Below are 26,307 nucleotides of genomic sequence, written 5' to 3' on the forward strand. Positions count from 1 at the left end.
TGTAATGCTACAATCCGAGGTGGAAATGAGTCCTAAAAATGCTTTCCACTTTCACTGACTCAATCAATGATGCCAGCTCACTAGCTGGTGATGGCCTATATGCTCGTACCAAAAGCCTTTCTATCTTGCTCCCTCTCGTTTTGTATCAAATATTTTGGTAGATTACAGCTAACAGATTAGACTCTTCTCTTTTCAGCAGGAGCCATTTGCTTTCCAACCTGTGTTTTCCCGAATTTGTAGGGTATTTGAAATATTGCGAAAGGCCAATTTTGTCTGCATGATGTTTGTTCACTGACAGATTGGCCTCATTCCCGGCAGTAGACAACGACTCGTTATTGTGCTACACTCCACAGCTAGGCAATTTTTAAAATAAGCTGTTTTTCCTCTGTGGCAAAATTGTAGGCTTTCGCATGGTGTAGTAGGCTATTCTGAATTATTTCATTTCTTTCTGAACAGACAGCAGTAACTCTATAAATTTTGCAAATCTGTCTCAATTTATCAGGCGTGCTGCAGTTCCTACAGAACACTTCGTGCGGTTATGTTTCTATAAGGAAATAAATTATTAAGTGCAGTGCTGGAGAGATGAGTTGCAGGCTTATGTCTATCTGAGCAGAGGGAGAGATATCAAAGAAAGTGAATCTCATTCTAGTTCTGTGAGAGATACAAGGAGGATTAAGTAAGAGGCAACTCGAATGAACTTTGCGTTTATTAGAATGTTTACATTGCAAAAAGTGACAATTATCTTTCATGCCATTAGAGGTATCGGATCCAGCCAAATAGATTCCAGAACGAAACAGTCCAAAACTGAGAGGTGCCTGATGCTGTTTGGCAGGATCCGGTTCAAATTAAGCACTGGAATATATCATTGTAATACTTGTTTATGAATTGTATAATAATAGAGCTTGTCAGTTGAATGAGTGACAAACCAACTGTAGCTGTACTAAGAAGAGCAACCAGATATAACGTCAAACTCATTGTTTTAAACTTGATTTCCAAGGGCTGGACAAAATTCACACATGGCAACAAAAAAAAGGCCAAAGAACGTTGGCTGAGCTGGAACACTATTGTGAAGCCATGTCAAAAGAATTGAAACGAACTGTTGCTGAGCCTCTCCTCACTGGAGTGATGCTGAGAATAAAATGTTCCCTAAATGGCACCAAAAAAATGTCTCCCTTATTGTATTTTGCCAATACAATCTGTTATTAGGATGAAACTGAAAAATAACAACTCCTGAGTGAACAGGCAGTGGCTCGGGTGGTTGATGTCCTTGATTATCTTTTTGGCCTTCCTGTGACATCGGGTGCTGTAGGTGTCATGGAGGACAGGTAGTTTGCCCCCGGTGATGGGGGCAAATCAGCACCACCCTCTGGAGAGCCTTGCGGTTTGAGGCTCTCCAAATTGCCGCGTGCCGCTTAGGCCACCCATTGTGACTCGCTCGTGGGCATTCTGGCAGTATGTTCGATTGTGCGTTAAGAATTCAGCATAGCAAGTTTGTATGAAGGTCTAGTTATTAATGGGTACATAGTTCAATAGTAATATCCTGTACAGATAGCTGGGAGGACCTATTCAAGTAAGTAAATACATTGAATATGTATAAAACATGTATTATTAGCTAACTAGCTACAGTGCAGGCTAACTCAAATGAGCTGCTAAATGAGCTAGCTAGTTGGCTAGCTAACTTCACATACTGTATAGATTGCTAGCTAAGTGAATTAAATATCACCATCTACCTAACTTCATATTAGCTAGCTATCTTGATGTATTTATCACTGTAATCATTTGTAGATAGGTAGCTAGCTAACAGCCATGGAGGAGGGTGATAGGATAGAAGCCTTAACTATCAGTGAGCGAGTAGGCTATTCTGGATAGGGTAGGTACCTTTGTGTAGTTCCTGTCCCTAGAAGTGAGGATGGGGATAACGGTAACATAATATTCAGTGAGGTGTAATTTGACTATAATGAAGTCTGTTTCTTGTGAGGTTTTCTGTCCTCAGATAAAGAGAGCTATGAAAGCCTGTCTACATATGAAGAGCAGTGGTTCTCAGTCCTCGTGCACATTTTTTATTTTGCCTTCCACAGCTGATTCAAATGATCAACTCATCATCAAACTTCAAGTGGTATTTATGTATTAATTTGTGATGCTATCCTTGATATGATCCTGTTATTGTCACATGCTACATGTGTGCCCGTGCATCTATCAATCCAATGTTATCATGATTTGTTATCAGGGATATTATACTTTAGGTTTCCACAATGACCTGGTGATGTAAAAGTCTCATGGACCCACACCTTTTCTCCAGCCCAGTTCAACTACTTAATACTTTATGTGATGTGTTGGTGCAGAGCTATAACGACCACCTAACAGGCCCTGTGGGTAGCCAGGACAAGGTTTGAAGACCACTGAACTACAGTATTAAATGACCCCTGACAACCTCAATGCTCAGCAATTGGATAGGGTTAAATGTATAGAAATATTGTGAATCAAACGGGCATCCCCATTCAAGACAATGATATGCCCATTCTATTTCTGTGCATTTAATTCTATTCTATGGCTGGAATCCAATCAGATAGCTTTTGAAAAACTGGGCCCAGGAGGAGCAGACAGACTCCAACACTAAAAGCCTATGCCCACCCCAAGGTAATGTAAAACTAACGATGTGTCCAATTGCAGCTGTAAAAACAGACAATCCAGCTCTGGTTATAGTGGCAATTTGGCAACAACTGTTTTATAAGTTCAACTGTGACTCACTCGCCTTGGTTGGGTATAATTTCAAATGGATATATGATAGTGTTATACTTAGAGAACTGCCTTCATGGCTCTTCCACTGACACTTCCAACTGGACACCAACTAATTCTCTGCTGCCCAACAGATGACCTCCCCCTATAGGCAAGCCACCCCCCACGCATTTGAGCACAGAATGGTCCAATGCCAATGGGGGGATTGGACATAAGAGGGTGGGGCTAGGGAACCCCTTGTCCAGTCTGTGCTTCCATTGAACAGTCCAGACAGACAACCAGCCAGTCAACCAATGGCAGAGGGCTAGAGCAGAGCCAATCACATGTCGGACCAGAGCACGGCCTTGCTGCCTTTCTCCACACTAATCACGTAGGCTCCCGACGGTGACCAGGACACAGAGTTGATGGCCGAGCTGAGAGAGAAGAGAAAACAGAACTGAGCAGGACGGCAGAACAGGAGTATCAGGTAGAAGGTATCTCAGAGATGGAGAAAGATCCCTTCCTTTCATCTGTGCCATAATGGCTTCTATGACAGCACCATAGAGGATTTTTTTTATTTTGTGATATCCAATTGGTAGTTAGTCTTGTCCGTAGGGAATTTGCAGCAATGGCCCTCGACCTTCGCCTCTCCCGAGTCCCATGTGTCCTTTGGAACACGACCCTGCCAAGCCGCACTGCTTCTTGACACACTGCTTGCTTAACCCGGAAGCCAGCCGCACCAATGTGTCGGAGGAAACACCGTCCAGCTGGCGAGAGAAGTCAGCTTGCAGGTGCCTGGCCCACCACAACTAGTCGCTAGAGCAAGGAAATCCTAGCCGGCCAATCCCTCCCCTAACCTGGGCGACACTGGGCCAATTGTGCGTCGCCTCATTGGCCCGGTTGTGACACAGCCTGGGATCGAACCTGGGTTTGTAGGGACACTAATTACTGCGATGCAGTGCATATATCAATGCATATATCAACTTGTTGTGGGCTAGTTTAGGAATGCTGTGTTGCACGTATAGTGCAAAACTTAACGTGACATCATTACGGCATGTACATACATTATATAGGTACGCACGTCAGCTTTGACATTTGACGGTTTTAAACATTGGGCCGTTAAACTAGACATCGGCCAATATGTTCACCGATATATCGTGCATCCCTACTATAATCCATACCTGTTTAAGGCCTCAACCTCCCCCAGTAGCCCAGGCAATAGATCCATTTTTTTATTTTAATGGCTCACTCGTGCTTGTAAGCAATGCTCTATCTTCTGGAGATATTATAAAAACATCCCTCCCCTATATTAAATTTAGAATTTTAGACAGTTGCTTCCCTTCAGTTTCGATCGCAGAGCTCGAGGAAATGTATTTTGTTCACGTCAAGTGTATCCGATTCTTTTTCGAGCATATCAAAATGCTGATCAATAAATAGTTCAAGATTCTATATAGATTATCCAGAATGTTTGTTTCGTAGTTATCAGCTAATCCACACTTTCTATGATTAATTGATGGGACAAGCTGTGCCCTAACACGCTTCCACCTGCCACACTTTGAAGATGCTAGAACTATCAACAAGTACTTTCCCTCAGTCAACAAGAGTAATGAACAGCATCAGACAACCCCATAGTAGACTTGTTGGACCTTCAGTCCATTCCCGGTGGGGCACTCTTGAGACCCTCCTCCCCCCAACCTTCCCTGACCCTTGCCACCCCTGCTAAAATTTAAGGGAAACTCTGCAAAGAAAGTCCCACCCAGCTCACTACTTAAAAATGGTAAAAGTCCTCAATGGCCCTGCCTGTTAAAAACAGGCTTTGTGGCACGAGATCTGTCTATCCAAGTCTATGGCTTATCCCTCAAATTCTGAACCTGAAACTTAAATGCAAAATGGACTAGAAAGAATTGTCGAAGGGAGACGATCCTACTCCAGAAGTTCAAACTTACCAGTGGTTCTGGCCCAGGGTGCGGTCCAACTTGCCCGTCAGGACGTTCCACACATACAGCACTCAGTCTGCAGAGCCCCCCGCCACATAACTGCCATCGGGACTGAGAACACAAGGAAACAGGAGGATCAAAACAAGGTGCTCGAGTGGAGACTCATGGGACTGTGGTTGGATAGGTGAGCATGTGCACACTTTCATGGAAGATGGTAGGGAATTTGACCATGACCAATGTTAGTAAAACTATAAACCAATGATTGGGCTTTGGTCAAAAGTAGTGCAACATATAGGGAATAGAGTGACATTTAGGACACCCATTGGTATAAAAAGGTGGTGTCCACTCACCTGAAGGTGACTCTGGTCCAGTCAGTGCCACAATTGAAGCCCTGAGCACTGGGAGGAAAGATTGGAAAACACTGTTGACAAACCTCCAACACCACTAATCTATATCAGACCTGGGTTCCAATAATATTAGGTTTCCTTTGAAATACGTTGAGTGTCAGACAGGCAGGGTTTGCATTATTATGACTATTCCATTGCCCACATACAGCATCTATTCACCAATAAGAATAAAGAGAATCTCTGACCACCCATGCAATCACCTCAGATTATCTTAATCGACAATATGGATGAGGCTATCCAGGACTACAAATTTACAAGAAATAAAACACAGTGCTGGTTTGACATAAAGTGGTGTGTGGTGGTCAGGTAAATGAGCTCGAGTCTACAGTACTAAAGTGACATGTCCCTGTACCTGAAGGTCTGACGGACCGTGTTGCTGCGCAAGTCGATGATCTTAACCAGGTCGCCCCGAGAGAAGGTGAGCAGTTCGGTGCGGTCGTGGTTCAGGTCAAGAGACGTGACTCGGCCCAGAAGCTCCAGCTCGCAGACTATACTCTCCGCTCTTTAAAAAAAAAGTCAGAACAACCCAAATGAACAGACGGCGCAAGCTAAAAAACGTTAAGTGTTGCAAGAGGGGATATTTATTAGAGCACACTGTATTGTACAAATTCAGGTAGGTACCTCCCCGTTTAGGCAGATTTTCCTTCCTCTGGGTTCCTAATGAACACACCCCAGGACAAAAAGTCAGTGTCATGATAATAAAATGACCCCCTAGGCAAAGACCCCATACAACCATTGCCCATGACACAAATGCACTGGGTATGTATGATTTCCCCAGCTGGGTTCTCCGCCTCCAAACATTCTCATTATTTGGATATTCCCCTATAGCAGCATGATGCCTACCCCCCCTTTTCTAACATGAGATCTACTTTTAAAATGTAAACATGTCGCAAGTATCGAGTTGTAATTTGAAATACTTGCAACACCAGAAGTTAATGGTTATATGAAGGAGAAATGTACATGTTGCGGTCACTGATAAGGGTGGAATGTGGGTCGAGGTCAGGTCAGATGAAGGAATAGTTTATTACCCACGTAAATTAACTTCCTGCCTAGCAACAAAAATTGTTTAGTGTTTAGAGAAAAGGAGGATACGCTGCCTAAAGCAGGGTATAAATACTTGTGCTAGGGGAAACAGGTCTTTGATGCCGTTTGACCCTTTGGGTGAATATACTTGGTTTAAGCTTTGACTAGTTGTCCGTAAAAACTATTTAGAACCAAACAGTTGGCTCTGCAAGCAGGGTTCACCACAATTATACAGTCAAACTTGAGTCCGAATCAGTGAAACAGGAGCCAGCACCAAGGTAGGCTCAGTTCCTACACCTGTTACCACTCATTCTGACATATTGGGCAGATGAGAATCGTAGGCTGAACAATTATAGGATACGGACCTCGAAAGTTTATTCAGTAGGCCCATTGTGTAACGACAGGTCGTAAATATATGGTGTAGGGTAGGTTCCTTTAACGGGCCGGCAGCGTAGCCTAGTGGTTAGAGCTTTGGACGAGTAACCGGAAGGTTGCGAGTTAAAACCCCCGAGCTGACAAGGTACAAATCTGTCGTTCTGCCCCTGAACAGGCAGTTAACCCACTGTTCCCAGGCCGTCATTGAAAATAAGAATGTGTTCTTAACTGACTTGCCTGGTTAAATAAAGGTCAAATAAAATGTAAAAAAATAAATAAAAAGGATAGGTCCCGAGTGGAGGTGTTTGTCAGCGAGATACATTAAAAATATAAAAATATGGTGTAGGGTAGGTTCCATAAGGATAGGTCCAGAGTCTAGCTCGTTCTTTGCGAGATCTGTGAGTAACACTACAGTGTCTGGTAGGTTTCGTTCAGGATAGGTCCCTAGTGGGGGTGTTGCCCTGTATGGATAAATTGTTAGGCTTGTGTACTAGTACAGTAGGTTGTAAAGAAGTATCCCATGGAGAAGGCCAACCGGAGGTAATGTGGATGGTGATAAGGTTGTCTATAAATTCTGAACAAAAGCCACATTCATGGTTAAAAAAAAAACAAGATATTCAAATGTTGTGTGTATTTGTAGTAGCAATAAGGAGAGAGGTTGGTTTATGCCCTTTTGGGAGGTGAAACCCTATGTGGAAATAGGAAGACAACTGAATAGTTTTGGTAATGTGTGTTGTCAATGGTATAAGACATTTGGTCACCCGTAATCTCCAGTCGTAAATCTGCAGATGCTTCAGTATTGGTTCGAAAACAAGGTATCATGACCAATTAATAGGCACAAAAACCATAACTACTCTCCGGGGGAAGTGGGTATCACTTCCTTGTAAAATTGTTAATAGAAGGCATATATCCCCATAAGATGGCACCGGAAAAAATGGCAGCCCTTTTACGGGCCCCCTAACTAATTGTGCTAATTGTGTTTTTTTTTTCAGAGTTATTTGTAATTTATTTTGTACATAATGTTTGCCACCGTATCTTCTGGATATCAGGACAGCAATCACTCACCTCGGATTAGACAAAGGTTAATTCTTCAACAAGCAGGACGCACAGGGTGTACTTCAGACACCCAACAAGGCCAAAAGAAGCATTTATATAGGACACAGGGCGGGGTGCCTTGTAAGGATCCTCCGATGGCGAGTGGGAAAGCTGCCCTTACCTACAGTATTATTGTCCAATGTACAATCATTGGACGAGATACGATCACGAATATCCTACCATCAAAAACTGTAATATCTTATGTTTCACAAAAATCATGGCTGAATGACAACATGGATAACATTCAGCTGACGGGATATACGCTGCACCAGCTAGACAGAACAGCACACTCCGGCAAGAAGACGTGGGGGGGCTGTGTACATTTGTATTCAACAGCTGGAGCGCGAAATCTAAGGAAGTCTCCAGATTAGATTTTGCTCGCCTGAAGTAGAGTCTCATGATAAACTCTGATGATAAATCTATATTTTTTGTGGCTGTTTATTTACCACCAGAGACAGATGCTGGCATTAAGACGGCACTCGTCAGCTGTATAAGGAAATAAGCAAACAGGAAACTGCTCATGCAGATGCAGCACTCTTAGTAGCGGGGGACTTTAATGCAGGGTGACAAATCAGTTACCAAATTTCTATAAGTAATGTTAACATTCTGGAGTATATGCAAATTGCCATCATACAATCTGAGGCAGCAGACTGAAAATGAATATTTAATTCATATGTGATTCTCAAAACTTTTGGCCATGACTGTATAAGTCATAGGTTTGTGATGTTGAACATTATGGAATTACTATTCAAATAGGAGGGACTTTTTTGGGTTGTAATTTCAAACAGTTAATGGTTAACCTCTCTGGGCTAGGCCCACATGGCCAATAGCCAGAGAAAATGCAGAGCGCCAAATTCAAACACACATTACACATGCAAGTTAGCAAATTAAAGCTACACTCGTTGTGAATCCAGCCAACATGTCAGATTTCAAAAAGGCTTTTCGGCGAAAGCATAAGATGCTATTATCTGATGATAGCACAACAGTAAACAATGAGAGTAGCATATTTCAACTCTGCAGGCGTGACACAAAACGCAGAAATAAAATATAAATCATGCCTTACCCTTGACGAGCTTCTTTTGTTGGCACTCTTATATGTCCCATAAACATCACAAATGGTCCTTTTGTTCGATTAATTCCGTCGATTTATATCCAAAATGTCCATTTATTTGGATCGTTTTATCCAGGAAAACACAGCTTCCAACTTACAACGCCACTACAAAATATCTCAAAAGTTACCTTTAAACTTTGCCAAAACATTTCAAACTACTTTTGTAATACAACTTTAGGTATTTTTAAACGTATATAAATCGATCAAATTGAAGACGGGATGATCTGTGTTCAATACAGGAGCAAAATAAACTGACGCTACTCTTCTGGTTACGCGCCTCTATCAAAAAGGTACACATGAAGTGACGTTCGTTCTGAGCTATGGTACTTCTTCATTACACAAAGGAAAAACCTCAACCAATTTCTACAAACTGGTGACATCCAGTGGAAAGCGGTAGGAACTGCAGGAAAGTCGATTAGAATTCTGGATTCCCCATGAAAACATAAAAGACAGTGACTTAAAAAAAACAACATCTGAATGGTTTGTCCTCGGGGCTATTTTGTAAATGACATCACTGAAGTCTAGAATCGGTAGAACAGTGAGTTTTACGAGGGTATGATGTTTGGCAGCATGAGTGATGGCTGCTTTGTTGCGAAATAGGAAGCCGATTCTAGATTTCATTTTGGATTGGAGATGCTTAATGTGAGTCTGGAAGGAGAGTTTACAGTCAACCAGCCATCCAGGCATTTATAGTTGTCCACATATCCTAGGTCAGAACCGTCCACAGTAGGCAGCGATCGGTTGAAGAGCAAGCGTTTAGTTTTACTTGCATTTAAAAGCAGTTGGAGGCCACGGAAGTATGGCATTGAAGCCCGTCTGGAGGTTAGTTAGCACAGTGTCCAGAAGGGCCAGACGTATACAGAAGGGTGTCTGCGTAGAGGTGGATCAGAGAATCACCAGCAGCAAGAGCGACATCATTGATGTATACAGAGAAGAGAGTGAGCCCGAGAATTGAACCCTGTGGCACCCCCATAGACTGCCAGAGATGCGGACAAATGGCCCTCCGATTTGACACACTGAGCTCTATCAGAGAAGTAGTTGGTGAACCAGGCGGGGCAGTCATTTGAGAAACCAAGGCTGTTGAGTCTGACGATAAGAATGTGGTGATTGACAGTCGAAAGCCTTGGCCAGGTCGATGAATACGGCTGCACAGTAATGTCTCTCATCGATGGCGGTTATGACATTGTTTAGGACCTTGAGCGTGGCTGAGGTGCACCCATGACCAGCTCGGAAACCAGATTGCATTTTACCTTTATTTAACTAGGCAAGCCAGTTAAGAACAAATTCTTATTCTCAATGACGGCCTAGGAACAGTGGGTTAATTGCCTGTTCAGGGTCAGAACGACAGATTTGTACCTTGTCAGCTCGGGGGTTTGAAAAAAAAAAAAAGGCTAAAAAGGCTATGATAAAAATTGCTAGTGTAAGGGGAGCCAATAAAATAAAAATTCCCCAAATTCAGTATATTTTCCCGAATTCTGTTCTCAGTTTGATTTTTTTCCTGGTTTTGGATCATTGTGTTATTCATTCAGAATTGCAATTATTTTTAGAGAAACAACGAAATGGGATGTTCCAAGTCTAAATCACATCAGAAGACCATTTAAGTCTGGAGAAAATACAAACAAATTTAGATTGATTGCAATTCCCCTTTAATTCCTCTTCTAGGAGCAAGGAATGCGTTTGCTTGCTTAGTTTTTGTACTGCTGCTGCTAATTTCATGTCAGAGCTTGAAAAACAAATGGAAAGCATACATTAAGCTTTACTAGGGATATGGTAGGGTTTACCGTTTTGGTAAATTAATGATATGTACCCCTTGACTTGAAGAAAATAACTTATAAATGCCTCATGAGGTTAGTTCAACTGTCTTACCCAATCAAAACACAAAATACAAGCATATTTTACTCCAATGTTTGTTAAAGTAGTTGTAAAACAGTATATAGCCTCAAAACTAATTTTGATATCATGGATGGTCAGTCCTTGTATCCATAGCTCTGGTTTATATATTTTGAGAGTGGTTACATTTCTCCAGCCCTATCCCGCAGCTTTTCACTGAAATGGGCAGGGAAAAGACTTTGTTTTAACTGTAGATTGCCCCTTTAAGGTTAGTAGATAGTTAGGTGGACGTCTATAAACCATCTATTGGGGACTATCCGAATAAAGTTTCACCCTCCACACTCACCTGATGTCCCAGAACCGCACTTTCTTATCGAACTGGCTGCTCATGACACACTGCTCTGTGCAGACCATGTCATTACAACTGGATCAGCAAACAGTCTTCATGCCTGAGAGGAAGAAACAGAGTGGGCGTTTAGAACTGACCAAAGGCTCCATCCACAAGAAAAACGAATCCCCAACGAGTAGAACATACATTAATCTCTTAAAGAACAATCCACATTAATCTCTTTAAAAAAGCCATTGTGTGGCTGAAAAAAAAATCATTTAAAAGAGGAAACAGAAAGAGGAATGTCAAAGAAATGCTAACACCAATGGGGAAAAATCCAACTTACAGACTTTGCTGCGCAGGTCCCACAATTTTAAAGTCCTGTTGTAGCTCCCGGAGTGTTGTCCAGGAGAAAACGAGCCGCTAGCACCTTCCCGCTGTGGCCTGTCAGTGTGTGCTGGGTGGGTTGTGCGACAAAAAAACAGCATCTCTTATTGGCCCAGCCACATTAAGGTGAATGGAAAGAGCATTGCCTTTTGCGTTTGTGAAAACAGGTATGGTCTCAGTTTGAAAGTTGAGATCAGCGGACCAGCCCCGTACCACAGCTTGATACCCCTTAGTGATTGGTTCTGTTGGATGTCCATCAACACAGTGACGCCATGGTCTCTTAGAGACACAGGATGTGAGGTTATCCTCTATGTCAGCAGCCCCTGTGTCCAACGATGCACAACTAGAGCATGCTGGGGGTAGAGCAGGGGCTGTTGGGAGCCGATGGATAGCAGGGAGTGGGAACTGGGCTTCAGACCTTTTACATAACATCATTGACCAACATATGACAAACAGCCTAGAAGGACATTTTAGGCTCCAAAAATGTTCTTATATACATAGGGAGATAAGTATTTCCTGACCACATAGCATGGATCATAAGAAAGCTGTAATTGCTGAAACCATCCTAAGAACAGTCTAGGGCCGTTCCCAACTAAAAACAATCTTGGTTCGATCAATACGTCTTTTCTTTCCACCAATCGAATGGTTGAATTTTTAAAAAGTGTATTTTCCCCATGTGTTTTAATAAAATCAACTATATATACACAGCTTGTCTGATGCTTTAAGCACACTGTTTGATTAAATAATTACAACACAAAATGACTCAATAACGAGCAAGAGATTAAAATAGCCTAACCAGAAAAATAAAAAAATGTTCCCGACCCTCCTCCCGCTGGCCTTCGCAGATACTTCCGTCGTTACGCTCCTGAAGTTGCCAGGAATAGGCTAAAATCAAATTTATAATAGTCTTTATATAAAAAAAAATGTAATTTGGTTAATCTAAATTAAAATGATACAAACCTAAATGTTAATTAAATTGCCACTGCCAACTATGTAATAGCCTACATAAAACCAACACATAACATTGCAGCCTGCAGGTACAAAATATCCTGCTAAAAAGAACTATCCTAGAAATCACATTGGCTACGCATGACCTGTCTGCAACGTACTTGAAACATTGTAGCAACTACCAACTGTGTCAGGCCTGAAACTCATTTTAATTTTTTTTTTTTATTCTGGGCCCTCAGTTTACTGCACCAGTGAACTCAGAACAGACACAGCTGTAGGCTATTTGTGCAATTGATATGAAGTAAATCGTAATTTGACATTTGCATTACATTCTTCCCTTTCATGTCAAATGTTTATCGAAAGGGAGAGAGCTCGAAATATTTTTCAAATACAATGAGGAACTATTGTCTATCAATAGATTCTAAAAACAGACTGATTACTTGCAGTTTGAAGTGAAGAAAAATTTACTTTGAGAAAGTCTGCAGCTCAGTGGTGTTGAGTTAAGATGATCAAAAATACTGTCAGACATATCCAAATTGGGCACATTTGTAAGCCTACTTTTGCGTGCAGGTCGGGTAGCCTTGGCCTACTTTTATATGCGTAATCAGGTGCATATCCTTACTCACCATTGACAGGACCACAACAAACAAAAGACTAAACCAAAGCTTGTTTCTCACAAGTATAGCATAGGTTGTGAGCTCTGCAAAAGTGTCCACTCTGACAATGGTGAAACGTCTAATAATATTATTGAATGGATTAACAGAAATGACAAATTATGGGAATTAACAGCAAATGTAGGCTAATACTGGTGATTAATGTAATGGGGAGTTGATAGACACGAACAATCAATGGGCAAACAACTCACAATGAAGTTATGAAACAATGAATGCTCACAAAATGGCTGGAGATCGCATTCTGGAGAGAGAGAGACTTGCCTTGTACATCCTAGCCACACTCCCCTTCTTGGACGATAGCATTCATAGAAAAAGCCTGAAATGTGGCAAGGTTGCAAAGTTCAAGGGGGCCTTGCGAAAGTATTCAGCCCCCTTGAACTTTGCAACCTTTTGCCACATTTCAGGCTTCAAACAAAAATATAAAACTGTATTTTTTGTGAAGAATCAACAACAAGTGGGACACAATCATGAAGTGGAACGACATATTGGATATTTCAAACTTTTTTAACAAATCAAAAACTGAAAAATTGGGCGTGCAAAAATTATTCAGCCCCCTTAAGTTAATACTTTGTAGCGCCACCTTTTGCTGCGATTACAGCTGTAAGTCGCTTGGGGTATGTCTCTATCAGTTTTGCACATCGAGAGACTTACTTATTTTTTCCCATTCCTCCTTGCAAAACAGCTCGAGCTCAGCGAGGTTGGGTGGAGAGCATTTGTGAACAGTAGTTTTCAGTTCTTTCCACAGATACTCGATTGGATTCATGTCTGGACTTTGACTTGGCCATTCTAACACCTGGATATGTTTATTTTTGAACCATTCCATTGTAGATTTTGCTTTATGTTTTGGATCATTGTCTTGTTGGAAGACAAATCTCCGTCCCAGTCTCAGGTCTTTTGCAGACTCCATCAGGTTCTTCCAGAATGGTCCTGAATTTGGCTCCATCCATCTTCCCATCAATTTTAACCATCTTCCCTGTCCCTGTTGAAGAAAAGCAGGCCCAAACCATGATGCAGCCACCACCATGTTTGACAGTGGGGATGGTGTTGCTTTTACGCCAAACATAACGTTTTGCATTGTTGCCAAAAAGTTCAATTTTGGTTTCATCTGACCAGAGCACCTTCTTCCACATGTTTGGTGTGTCTCCCAGGTGGCTTGTGGCAAACTTTAAACAACACTTTTTATGGATATCTTTAAGAAATGGCTTTCTTCTTGCCACTCTTCCATAAAGGCCAGATTTGTGCAATGTACGACTGATTGTTGTCCTATGGACAGAGTCTCCCACCTCAGCTGTAGATCTCTGCAGTTCATCCAGAGTGATCATGGGCCTCTTGGCTGCATCTCTGATCAGTCTTCTCCTTGTATGAGCTGAAAGTTTAGAGGGACGGCCAGGTCTTGGTAGATTTGCAGTGGTCTGATACTCCTTCCATTTCAATATTATCGCTTGTGGAAATGAATGTGTGTAATTCAACTTTTGGCCACAACTGTACACACAAAAGTTTGCCTTGGTTGATTCGTAATAGAAGCTAGATTTGCATTTTTGTTTTAAAAAGATGCATTCATTTCTCAGTACCCTGAATAACTGCCAGTCGGCCTTGGAATTACCCTTTCTGGCTTTGGCCCATTGTGCGTTTTGTTTATGGATCAAATCAGATAATTCTCCTGTAAACTAGGGATTGTCTCTACCTTTTACCTGGTACTTTTTGAGAGGGGCGTGTTAATCACAGATAGAGTAGAAAACGTGAAATGAAAATAGAGCTACCGCAATGTCTGGAATAAGCGCAATCCTATCCCAGTTGCATGCATAAAGTTCACGCAGGAATGCCTGCTAACAGAACTGTGTAAAGTTTCAATTGACTATGACCCGAGGGAGCACCTCAGCATTTTAATGTCTAAAACAAGCAACTGCACAATGATCATTTAAATCAAGTTTACAGTGTTCAATAACTGCAGTTTCAATGCTAAATTTGAAAGATAAAAGCTACCATGAGTCAAAGTAGGGTTTGGCAGTATCACTGGGATATGGAGATAAGATTGTTTTGATAGACTACGCAATGAGCCATAACCCATTTTGGCAGAAATTAAAACCATGTGTAGAGAAACACTCATTTAAACCATTGAATCAAACAATTCAAAAAATGTTCAGCTGTAACCTACAGGTCTAGTAGTCAGAGGCCATGTGTGGTGTGCCCGAGCATTGCTGCCTTAGAACGCCAGCACGTTCAACAGTCGCTGCAGTAATGTGCTGACAGGGATTTCAGCCAGTGTGTGGATCTGGTAAAATGCGTCCAGTCGTCTTGCAGTTGGCTACTGCAGAGTGAGGTAGATGCGGGCCATGTAGACCGGCAAATCCCGTTATGTCAGCTCAGATTCCGACCTCCATCACACAGCACAGGAAGGCAGGAGAGGAGTCAGGACTCCGGTAGATTGGCGGAACACATGAAAAGCCTGACTGTCGAGGAGTATCCAAGGCTATTCGGCTCTACGTGTCTAGACAGTCACAGTGCAGATGTATCCTCGCTCGGCTATCAGGGAGGGCAACACACCGGCACAAATCTGGTAGAAAACAGCAGATGCCACTACTTGGTTTACTAACGATTTTAACACTTTGATCCTGTAGGATTTTGCCTGTTAAAATGACAACTCCCACAGCCAATAACGGTTTTGCTAAGTAATAAAAACTTGTTACACTTGAAACAAAAAAATGGACAAAACGCTCAGCATAACTGCCCTGCCGTCATCTTGAACGGATGTTGGCGTACAGCCTACATAGCGGTAGGCCTACATACGAATATTGCAATTTGCGAGAAAACACTTGTGGGCGGTTTCATGGACAGAGATTCAACATTTAGATAAAGCAGAGATCTAAAGATGCAACCACTATCATGGGATGCTAATATAACTAGGAAAATGCCTTTGAATGCTACAACATTTTAAAAAGTTGATTTGAAAATCCAATAGAACAGGAGAGCGCATATGAGGATAACTTTATAAAATAATTGCCTCCACATTTCTAGGGTGGGATTTTGGCTAGGCTACTTTGAAACAACATAAGAAACGAAAGAAACATCCAGCTTTCAAACATGGAACAGGAACAATATAGCGATAATGTTAAATGGAAAGGTTTCCCAAAAACCTTAAAATGTTAAGTAGCCTACGCCTACTAGGGTTGGGCGATATCCAGATTTTCAGACCATACCGGGGTACACAGTATTACCGGAAGCGCACACAAGGGGAGCCATTTCTATCTGACACACAAAACAACTTGAGCAAAAGGGATCTTGATCCAGGAGGGGATTGAATGTCTCTGCAGTACCAAGAAGCTTGATAATGATATCTAGCCACACGAGAAGGATATAATGACACATTTTAGATGTCTTACAGTTATACAGTCAGTTAGGAAAGGCTAGCTTTTTCAAACAGAAATTTGCATCCTGCAGCACTAATTCCAAAAGGTTTCGGAACACGTCCATGGAGAATAAGAGCACCTCCTCCCAGCTGCCCACTGCACTGAGACAAAGAAACACTCACCACTGATTAATCGAGAATTTCAAATAAGTATCTCTACGGCTGGCCATGTTTTACACCTGGCTACCCCAACCCCGGCCAACAGCTTCGCACCCCTTGCAGCAACTGGCCCACGCCCCCCTGCTTCTCCTTCACCCAAATCCAGACAGCGGATGTTCTGAAAGAGCTGCAAAATCTGGATCTCAACCAATCAGCTGGGCTCTTCCTAAAATTATCCACCGCCATAGTGGCAACCTATTACTTGTCTGTTCAACCTCTTTCATATCGTCTGAGATTCCTTAAGATTGGAAAGCAGCCGCGGTCATTCACCTTGTCAAAGGGGGAGACACTCTAGACCCAAACTGCTACAGACCTATATCCAGTCTGCCCTGCCTTTCTAAAGTCTTCAAAAGCCTAGTGAACAAACAGATCACTGACCATCTCGAATCCCACCGTACCTTCTCCACTCTGCAATCTGGTTTCCGAGCTGGTCACGGGTGTACCTCAGGCACGCTCTAGGTCCTAAACGATATAACCGCCATCAAAAATATACATTACTGTGCAGCCGTATTCATCACCCTGGCCAAGGCTTTCGACTGTCAATCACCACACTCTTATCGGCAGACTCAACAGCCTTGGTTTCTCAAATGACTGCCTCGCCTGGTTCACCAACTACATCTCTGATAGAGCTCAGTGTGTCAAATCGGTGGGCCTGTTGTCTGGACCTCTGGCAGTCTATGGGGGTGCCACAGGGTTCAATTCTCGGGCCGACTCTTCTCTGTATACATCACGATGTCGCTCTTGCTGCGGGTGATTCTCTGATCCACCTCTACGCAGACGACACCATTCTGTATACTTCTGGCCCTTCTTTGGACACTGTTAACACCATACAACACTCCTTCCGTGGCCTCCAACTGCTTTTAAATGCTAGTAAAACGAAACGCATGCTCTTCAAATACTACTCTGGGCAGTTCGGACTTGTGGACTATAAAATATTTGGACTATAAAGCTATAAATACCTAGGTGTCTGGTTAGACTGTAAATTCTCCTTCTAGACTCACATTAAGCATCTCCAACCCAAAATTAAATCTAGAATCGGCTTCCTATTTCGCAACAAAGCATCCTTCACTCATGCTGCCAAACATACCCTCGTAAAACTGACTATCCGACCGATCCTTGACTTCTGCAATGTAATTTACAAAATAGCCTCCAACACTCTACTCAGCAAATTGGATGTAGTCTATCACAGTGCCATCCGTTTTGTCACCAAAGCACCATATACTACCCACCACTGCGACCTGTAAACTCTCATTGGCTGGTCCTCGCTACATATTCGTCGCCAAACCACTAGCTCCAGGTCATCTATAAGTCTTCGCTATGTAAAGCCCCACCTTATCTCAGCTCACTGGTCACCATAGCACACGCTCCAGCGGGTATATTTCACTGGTCATCTCCAAAGCAAACACCTGCTTTGGTCGCCTTTCCTTCCAGTACTTTGCTGCCAATAACTGGAATGAATTGCAAAAATCACTAAAGCTGGAGACTTCTATTTCGCTCTCTAACTTTAAGCATCAGCTGTCAGAGCAGCTTATCGATCGCTGCAGCTGTACACAGCCCATCTGTAAATAGCCCATCCACCCAACTACCTACCTCACTTGTTTTTCTGCTCTTTTGCACACCAGTATTTCTACTTGCACATCCTCATCTACACATACATTTCTCCAGTGTAAATTGCTAAATTGTAATTACTTCGCCACCATTGGCCTATTTATTGCCTTACCCCCTTGCTTCATTTGGCACACAATGTATACAGGGTTTTCTATTGTGTTATTGACTGTACGTTTGTTTAGCCCATGTGTAACTCTGTTGTTTGTGTTGCACTGCTTTGCTTCATCTTGGCCAGGTCACAGAGAACTTGTTCTCAACTGGCCTACCTGGTTAAATAAGTGAAATAAAAAATGTATAAGCTGTGGCATAACACACAAGACACCCCTGCTTACAACTGAATGTCTGACTCAGTTGGACAGCCTAATTTATCTATTAGCCTACTTTCAAAGCACAGCTTGGTTTGGCCTGACTGAGAGACCAATCTGGGATTGATCATTTTAGGTCTTTGAGAGTCACAGTTCGTCATAGAATTTGTCATGCAGGGTGACATTCCGTTGCCAGGCAGGCCATGTTCTGTTTTTTTTGCAACATTTTTGTATACTAACTTTCCCAGGAACCACTGCCTATCCCTGTTGTTTCCAACTATCAGGGGTGTATTCACCAGGGTTTAATAGCGGGAACCGGGCTACCAATATTTACAGAGATTTCTCAAACAAACCGACTCCCCTTTACCGGGATAAATAACAGAAACAGATTTTTTTTAAAGCTATTAGCAGTGACACCCAAAGCAAGTAGCTCATGGATGTGCGTTTCAACAATACTGTGCATCTCACAGCCAGATCTGCATGATCAATCATCAATGCACAGTGCGTGTCTGAGTGTGTGCGCTGTTGTAATAGCTTAGTATTTACTATATTATTTATGCATATGATTTTTTCTGAAACTGTACATGCGACATTGAAATGCAGTTAGTAGGCCTACAGAATTGCCTCCAACTTCTGCGCTACCAGTAGAGTAGGCCTACCTACTTTAATTCATTGCAAAAATATCTCCTGTGCAGAGCTTCACTAAAACTAATGCCACAGAGGCAGAATACAAATCTGCAATAACAGAATAAAATGTCGAACAGGCGGAACGATACAGTCTTGCCTCAAGTCGACGCAAGCAATGAAGGAAATTCTAGCAGAAATGGCTGCGAGTGACGGATTCTACCATGCAAACAGCATTGTGCTACACACAATCTACCATATCTGCCAGACCGTTCCAACATATGCTGCAGTCCAATTTCATCTTTGAGCTCTTTCCCAATCTTTTCCATCACGTAGCATATCGTCTGGCCTGTAGCTTGGTCGTAATTGACATGACTTGCGAAAGTTGGTCCAATCTTCATCAATTTCTCTAATGTGCTGTGCAGCTCCTCTCAGCCTACTGTTTCGTCACGCTCCCCATCTTCTTTAGCGTCAACACAAGTTTATGAAGCCAGAAGGTTCACGTTTCATTCATTTTACGCTGTGGCTATATTTGGAAACAATGTAACTAGCCTGTGTGTTTTCACCAATATTTTATTTTGTGAAAAGCCCAATTTATTCTTGGCCTACTGTATGTCAGGTGTTGATTTATTAATTCATTTAATTATAACAATATGAATAGCCTCTGCCTACATTAAGGCCCAATTGTAGCATACATGTTTTACACTTAATAAAAATATAAAGCAACGTGTCATGTGCTGGTCCCATGTTTCACGAGCTGAAAAACAAGACCAACAAATCTGTTCACATTCCTGTGAGTGAGCATTTATCCTCTGCCAAGATAACCCATCCACCTGACAGGTATGGCATATCAAGAAGCTGATTAATCAGCATGATCATTATGCAGGTGAACCTTGTGCTGGGGACAAAAGGCCACCAAATGTGCAGTTGTCACAACAATGCCATAGATGACGCAAGTTGCGGGAGCATGCCATGCTGACTGCAGGAACGTCCAAAAGAAATGTTGCCAGATACTTTAATGTTCATTCCACTAACAGAAGCAGTTGTTGTAGAGAAATTGGCAGTTTGTACAACCTGCGTCACAACTGCAGACCACGTGTAACCACGCCAGCCCACAACCTCCACAGCCAACATCACCTGCAGGATTGTCTGAGACCAGCCACCCAGACAGCTGATGAAACTGGGTTTGCACCGATATGACATTTGGCTGATACTGATATTTTCCTTGCCAAAAAACCCGATACAAATAAACCATTTTAAAAATTTTAGCAGCCTTTTAAGCATTCTAGTACAGTTAAATAGTTGAAACAGACCAAAAAGTAATTTTGTTGGCATTTACATATGTTCCTATTACAAGGAAAACCTCTCACTTACCTGCTGTGCTGTTTCGTTGTTCATTTGTTTCATTCTCAACCAGGATTTCATCATACATGTCAAACAGTGAGGTTTCAGCTGTCAGTCCGTGGGTCCTCTTCCTCGGTGTGCACTGTCACTGTCCGTTTCCATCTCGTCCAGCTGTGTCTAACATTTCACGTAAACCCTGTTTGTCTGCATCGAAGTAGCGTTTCTTGTACCTAGCATTGAGGCGACACAATTAAGAAGCTCAGAGAGAATGCCACCGAATCGCTTGTTCACGGCCTCTTGTAGAGTACTTTTGCAAGTTAACTGCAGACTGACTGTGGGGTTTTGTTGAGCAGGTGTTTCAATGCCATGACAGAGGGTATCATGTCTGCTGCAGATGCAGTTGAGGTTATTTCTCGAGTCAGTTGTTCGAATGGAGCTAGGAGTGTTTCTTTCCAACATGTTATCATGCCATTTGAAATTGCAGCAGCGGTATGAGAACCAGCACATTATGGAGCATGCAATACGGCTTCCCTCAGTACGAAATCCTCGTTGACCCACTGTGCTGTCAGACTCTGCATGCGCATGGTGCTGACATCGCTGATCCAAAGGTCAGTCGTGAAGCTAATAGCAGTGACGAACATCCATGAACTACTTGCTTTGGGCCTTTCAACAATACTGTGCAACTCTAGTTGGGCAACATCTGACAAATAGCACCTTCTTGGTAGTGTGTACCGGGGCTCGAGGTGATCTACCAGTCGGCAGAAGTCGACATCATCCACCACAGAGAGCGGTTGATTGTCAAGGGCAATGAATTCCATTTTCTTAGCGTTTATGGATTTCGCCTTCGAGTTGAGTCTCAAATGGAAGTGCACCTATTTTTTTTTCTGCTTTTGTTCTAAGTCGCTGAACGTCTGGGGATGATGGACTTTCAAATGAGCAATTATGTTTGTAGTATTGAAAGAGTTCACCTTCTCCCCCCGGGAAATAATAGCAGCACAAACTTTGCATATGGCCATTTTGTTATCTTCCTTTGAAACTTCAAAATAGATTGTTATATTGGTATGCACGGTATCTTTTTTTTTATACCCCATTTCTGCACCAATTTTGTGATATCCAATTGGTAGTTGCACAGCCATTGAAAAGGAGTGGGACAACATTCCACAGCCTAATACACTCTATGCGAAGGAGATGTGTGGCTCTGTATGAAGCAAATGGAGGTCACACCAGATACTGACTGGTTCTGAGCCACGCCAACTTTTTTTTAAAGGTATGATTTCCTTATACGGACTGTAACTCAGTAAAAACTTAATTGTTGCATGTTGCAATTCTATTTTTGTTCAGTGTATAAACTGGTTTGTTCATTTAATCCGTTCTATTTTTGCCTCTGATTCAGGCTGTTTCAAACCCCAACGACAAAAATAATCAATGACTTTGCTTTGAAATTACAATTATATTTTTAGGCTAACAAACAATAACATTTTAGATTTTTGTATTAACACCTTAGAATAGCACACGATTACATCCAATGGTTTTATATGCTTTAGAATGACACTTATGGTTTTGGCAGGATAGTTCTTGGATGGAAGATTTGCAAAATACCGGGATAATGTTAGACCTAGGATCACTAGGAGGCTAACTGAACCAAGTTACGCTAAGGTTTCCACTAATGAATACATGTTAATACTTGAGAGATAACCAAGGGACCTTTATAGCAGGGTGTCAAACTCTTTCCATGGAGGGCCTAGTGTCTTCTGGTTTTTACCTTTCCATTATGACCTAGACAAACAGGTTAAGGAAGTTCCTTACTGATTAGTGACATTAAATCAATCAAGTACGGGGGAGGAGCGAAAACCTGAAGACACTCGACCCTCCGTAGAATGAGTTTGACATGTGCTTTACAGCGATGATGTCTGGTTGTTGTGCCCAAATGACTGAGTTTGCACCTCCCTCACTAAAGTTGTGGTTTCTCCATTGAATGAAAGACTTCATAGCCTTGTTCAAATTTTATCAATTGTGATAAATCGGTCAGTGGTACACAGCCAGACATGTGAGGGCAGGTCACATTTCTCATGATTTTGGACGGGGGGTTCAATCACTGGTGCAGGCAAATTGCAAATCTGAACCTTGAAGCCAGTTCCACTGCCAGTTTTAACTTGTCCCCTCTAGTCAGGGACTGATTACTTATCAGTTAGAGTACAGAAAACTATCAGTACTTCGAACCTCCAGCCTAGCATTTGAATACCCCCCCCCGCACTAGTGTGCATGAGGAAACCACCTGGAAAAGGGTTGTGTCTGAAAAAGTTTCTGGGGGTCAAATCATTACATTGTCCTTGTTCATGTCCTCCTAGGCATGGTTCAAATTAAAACCGAGATGACTGCTTTAACATATTGTAGGCTATAGGCCCATTTCAATTATTAAAATACATTTCATGTTCGATGAACTGAGTTATATTTTGCTACGGTCTGTAATTTGTCTCAATATATAACATGTGCAATGTGCCTAATCTTGAACTACTGCATTATAGGGTAAGCATTATAGTAAGCCGCCTCAATATGCAGTCATAGGCGATATCTTTCTAGGAGCTGATCCGTTGTCACTATTGTGGATTAATAAAATATTTAATAATAATAATAATAATAATAAGCCATTTAGCAGACGCTTTTATCCAAAGCGACTTACAGTCATGTGTGCATACATTCTACGTATGGGTGGTCCCGGGAATCGAACCCACTACCCTGGCGTTACAAGCGCCATGCTCTACCAACTGAGCTACAGAAAGCTGATCCGAGAGCAGCATTGCCTTTCGTTCCTACCAGTATGGACACACCTCAAAGACGCACTTCGCAAAAATTCTCTGCGTGGTGTTTTTAGGAAACGTGTGTTACATCTTCGCCCCTTGTCTTAAAGACGCATCGCTAAAACACCTGAAGCCTAAGTTCCATTGCCATCGGGAAACCGGGCCCAGTCCATTTTGAGAGGAAATGATGAAGTAAGGATTTGACAGCGAGGAACATTTTCAGACACAGGCCAAGAGGTGCCCCAATCCTCCTCCCAGAGAGCTACCCTCCAGATTTCGCCCCAGCCCTAATCTAGCACACACAATTCTACTAATTAGCTGCTCCCCAGAAAGTAAATTAGATGAATCAGCTGTGCTAGTTCAGGGTCAGAGTGAAAGCCTACAGTGTAGTTCTCCAGAGGAAGGTTTGGCCTGGACTATGGACAGGCAGGTATAATAAACAGGCTAACCTCTCCCCGTTTCTTATGAAGCTCTGTCAGCACCTCCTGGTGCCTGATTCGCATCTGGGCCATCTCCTGCTGTAAGGTGTCGCTGAGTCCACCCCCGGGCTGAGGAACCAAACACAGATGCTTAGCCAAGTTAGTACTATCCGGGATCCTTGGGACATCCCTAACCTTACTTTAAATCTTACCTTAACAGTTTCAACTTCAACAGGGTGACAGTCGTCCCAAGGATTCCGTTTAGAATTTCTCACAAGCAAGGTATTTCTGGCCTACATGCCATCATGTCTGTTCTGAAAGTCATATTTATCCGACTGGTATCTCTCTGAAAGGACAGCCTTTAGATTGGACTTCTCCAGGAGATGGTTATCTGATAACACCACAAATATGTCCTTCAAACACTTTCTGGGAAACTGCACAGGCAGCAGAAACAAAAAACAGTCAATAAACAGCATCTTGAACACGGAGACATGGTATGGGCACTAACATTGGTGGATGATCTCCTCGAAGGCCTGCCGCTGCACAGCTGTCAGCTGTCTCTTCCATGAGCACTCCACACGACGCTCTGCCATCACCACCTGCACACACACCCACCCACCAAGAAGTCAATACATCCATCACGCCCAGCCTCCTGAACCCATTTCAAGACGAATGACTGGTAAAAGCATCTAAGCATGACGCCAGGACAGCGGAGTCAATCACCACCTTCCGGAGACACCTGAAACCCCACCTCTTTAAGGAATACCTAGGATAGGATAAAGTAATCCTTCCCCCCTTAAAAGATTTAGATGCACTATTGTAAAGTGGCTGTTCCACTGGATGTCATAAGGTGAATGCACCAATTTGTAAGTCGCTCTGGATAAGAGCGTCTGCTAAATGACTTAAATGTAAATGTAAGCACACCACAGCTTCCAATAATGTATCAAGTAAAGCCAAGTCTAATAACAATAAATGGGCAAGGAGAGTATTGCTGCTTTATCCTTGTTAGAATACATCCATGTTCAATTTTATTCTGTAATATTCCAAAATACCACATTTTAGGTGGAATATCAATATTCTGAAAAAAGTCAAACAGGGAATAAGAGACAGAGAGGAAGGGGCGAGCGATAGGGTTTACTACGCCCAAAATCGGCCCACAAAAATAAGACCACGAAGTGAGGAATTTTTGTTGAGGTCAATTGGCTACAATGGTCCCACCTGATCTCACTTCCCATCTTTGAGGAAATCTATATCCATTGTTAAAGCGGTCACTCGCCCATCTTGCCAATATAATATTTGCTATAGTTAGCTATATGACCACAGTCGAAGGTTGAATTCAAAGCCTGTATCTCAACCACAAATGGCTTTGGTTGGTCTAAAGGCAAAAACATTTTAGCTGTCACATGCGAGGCTGGTAACTAGCAACAAGAGGAATGGACAATATTGGTAACTAGCTACTTACAAATCCACTCAGATCCTGACATGCTGTAGTTTTCAACTGCCTAATTGTGTTAACTTGGCGTTCGTTGATGCTGTGAAAAAAGTTTATGAAAACCACAGCCAATAAGCAAATGGCAGCTAATCAAGGCAATCGATATTCGTCAGTCGAGACAAAAGCCCAAAATATTTAGGGAAAACAACTTACACCATCTAAACGATTCTTCAGACACAAATGAACAGTTCCGTGTTTGCTGTATTGTTGTTTTTCAGTTTAGAATATGCCAAGGTTAACTGCCTATCTCGCTAACCAACTCCAGTCGATCCAGCTTTCAATTAACTTTACAACCATTTTGGCTTTCCTTCTTTTCAGAAAGCGTTCGAATACCCGTACTATTTGTAACGTAATTTGAGTATGTAGTATGGTTATTTTTCAAAGAATGGATAGGGTTAGTATGTCAAAAGTTCCCGGATGGCATACTACGTTCGCTAAATTTACAACAGAGGACACTATTTCCGTACTTCTCGGGCCCATAATGCAATTCTTCAGGAAATGGACGTGGCTTCGCAACATTTTTTAAGAAAATGGCGTATGCAGCTGAAGTCCGACGACAGCGGATACAAATTAATTGCCTTAACTATGACAAATATTAAGAAAATGTTGAGCCAAGTATTAAAGTAATGCATCTTCAAATTATTTACACTACACGTTATATTGGCTACGCTATCCTTACGAACCACATTGCATATCATCACAGCATAGGTACTACCGGTATGTTGGCTACTAATACATTGAACTTGCCATTATATCAACTATATATATATATATATATTTAACTAGGCAAGTCAGTTAAGAAAAAAATCTTGGAACAGTGGGTTAACTGCTTTGTTAAGGGGCAGAACAACAGTTTTACATTGGGATTCGATCTTGCCACCTTTCAGTTACTAGTCCAATGCTCCAACCACCAGGCGACCTATCTAACTATGCAACGTTTATTGACTTGATTATTCACGTCATTCATAGCTAATTGGTATCGTCGTTTTGCTTTCACAATGGACATAAATTCACTCTGGCTATCTACTCCGATTTTAGAGCACACTCGTCTGTGTGCTAGAGTGCAGAATAATTGAGGATTTCACAAACGCTCAACACCTGTTTAATATGGCGGGTGTCAGTAAACGTCAGCAAAATAAAGCATCATTAAATTGTTGCCAGTAGCACAGTTACCAATGCTCTAGATAACATGAAAACAGTCTAATCAGCTCTGCTATGGCGAGTGAAATGGTCAGAATGAGGTGTTTTCTCATTTGTGTCGAAGTAGCTAGCCAGTTAGCTTGTGTGCTTGACTGCAGTGCCATTGTGATGGCCAGAACCCT

The 26,307-nt window shown here is 42.2% G+C and overlaps 1 non-coding gene and 1 pseudogene across 1 annotated transcript; both read right to left on the reverse strand.

Moving 5' to 3' along the window:
• Positions 1–688: 688 nt before the first annotated feature.
• On the reverse strand, positions 689–25,717 carry LOC118366008 (autophagy-related protein 16-1-like; annotated as a pseudogene).
• Positions 11,380–11,648, reverse strand: LOC118366437 (small Cajal body-specific RNA 6). Its single transcript, XR_004821950.1, has one exon. It is a non-coding gene; the product is annotated as a small Cajal body-specific RNA 6 (non-coding RNA).
• Positions 25,718–26,307: the final 590 nt, after the last annotated feature.

The sequence above is a fragment of the Oncorhynchus keta genome, chromosome 33, assembly GCF_023373465.1.
Source record: "Oncorhynchus keta strain PuntledgeMale-10-30-2019 chromosome 33, Oket_V2, whole genome shotgun sequence".
NCBI classification, from domain to species: Eukaryota; Metazoa; Chordata; class Actinopteri; order Salmoniformes; family Salmonidae; genus Oncorhynchus; species Oncorhynchus keta.